We start from the raw sequence: 2127 nt of genomic DNA, 5'->3' as shown, positions 1-2127 counted from the left end.
TTCAGCCGCCTTTGTGGTTGAACCACTGGCTTGGCGTCATCCTCCAGTAAGATCTTGTGCATGCATCTGGCTGGGCTAATGCCCTTAAGATCACTGATGGACCACCCAAGAGCTGTCTTGTGTGTCCTTAGCACTTGAATTAGTGCTTCCTCTTCCTGTGGCTCTAAGGTAGAACTTATAATTACAGGAAAGGTATCACCTTCTCCCAGAAATGCATATTTCAGGGATGGTGGTAATGGTTTGAGCTCGGGTTTAGGATGTTTCTCCTCTTCCTGGGGGATTTTCAGAGGTTCTACTATTCTCTCTGATTCCTCCAGATCAAGCTGAACATCTTTAAAGATGTCCTCTAGCTCTGATTCGAGACTCTCAGCCATATTGACCTCTCTTACCAGAGAGTCAATAATATCAACACTCATACAGTCATTTGGGGTGTCTGAATGTTGCATAGCTTTGACAACATTCAACTTGAACTCCTCCTCATTGACTCTCAAAGTTACTTCCCCTTTTTGGACGTCAATGAGGGTTCGGCCAGTTGCAAGGAAAGGTCTTCCTAGAATGAGAGTTGCACTCTTGTGCTCCTCCATTTCCAGCACCACAAAGTCAGTAGGAAAGGCGAATGGCCCAACCTTGACAATCATGTCTTCAATCACGCCTGATGGGTATTTAATGGAGCCATCAGCAAGTTGAAGACATATCTGGGTTGGTTTGATTTCTTCAGTTAAACCAAGCTTTCTGATAGTAGATGTAGGTATTAGGTTGATACTTGCCCCAAGATCACATAAAGCTTGCTTGGTGCAAGTACCCTCTAATGTGCATGGTATCATAAAGCTCCCAGGATCTTTAAGCTTCTCAGGTAAGCTTTTCAGAATGACTGCACTGCATTCTTCAGTGAGGTAAACTTTTTCAGTTTCCCTCCAATCCTTCTTATGACTTAAGATCTCTTTCATGAACTTAGCATAAGAGGGTATTTGCTCAAGTGCTTCTGCAAACGGGATCTTTATTTCAAGAGTCCTGAGATAGTCTGCAAAGCGGGCAAATTGCTTATCATGTTCCGCTTGGCGGAGTTTTTGAGGATAAGGCATTTTGGCTTTATATTCCTCAACCTTAGTTGCTGCAGATTTATTACCTATAGAAGTGGGTTGGGAAGCCTTTTTAGAAGGGTTGTTATCAGCACTTGTATGTGACTGATCCCCCACTGGCATTTGAATGCAAGGGATGGAAGCTGGAGTGGCGTTAGACGCCACCTCCTCATTTGTTACTGGCGTCTGAACGCCAGAACTATGCTCCCTTTGGGCGTTCAGCGCCGGATTCATGCTTGTTTCTGGCGTTGAACGCCAGGAATGAGCATGGGCTGGGCGTTCAGCGCCAGCATTATTCCTCTCTGGGCTCTGATTATCCTCAGAGGGATTTTGAGTAGCCATTTGTTCATTTCTTGGCTTCCTGCTGTTTTGAAGTGAAGTGTTTAATGTTTTCCCACTTCTTAATTGAACTGCTTGGCATTCTTCTGCTATTTGTTTTGACAGTTGCTTTTCTATTTGCTTTAACTGTACTTCCATATTCCTGTTGGCCATTCTTGTTTCCTGTAGTATTTCTTTGAATTCGGCTAGCTACTGAGTTAGAAAGTCTAATTGCTGATTGAATTCATTAGCCTGATCTACAGGACTGAGCTCAGCAATTACTGTTTTAGCTTCTTCTTTCATAGAAGATTCACTATTTAGGTACAGATGATGATTTCTGGCAACTGTATCAATAAGCTCTTAAGCTTCTTCAATTGTTTTTCTCATATGTATAGATCCACCAGCTGAGTGGTCTAGAGAAATCTGAGCTTTTTCTGTAAGCCCATAGTAGAAGATGTCTAATTGCACCCACTCTGAAAATATTTCAGAGGGGCATTTTCTTAGCATCTCTATGTATCTCTCCCAGGCATCATAAAGGGATTCATTATCTCCTTGTTTGAAGCCTTGGATGCTTAACCTTAGCTGTGTCATCCGTTTTGGAGGGAAATAGTGATTCAGGAATTTTTCTGATAGCTGTTTCCATGTTTTTATGCTGTTCTTAGGCTGGTTATTTAACCACCTCTTAGCTTGATCTTTTACAGCAAATGGAAACACTAATAATCTGTAGACA

Source organism: Arachis duranensis, chromosome 4, assembly GCF_000817695.3.
Source record: "Arachis duranensis cultivar V14167 chromosome 4, aradu.V14167.gnm2.J7QH, whole genome shotgun sequence".
Classification (NCBI taxonomy): domain Eukaryota; kingdom Viridiplantae; phylum Streptophyta; class Magnoliopsida; order Fabales; family Fabaceae; genus Arachis; species Arachis duranensis.
This window is presented reverse-complemented; position numbering follows the sequence as displayed.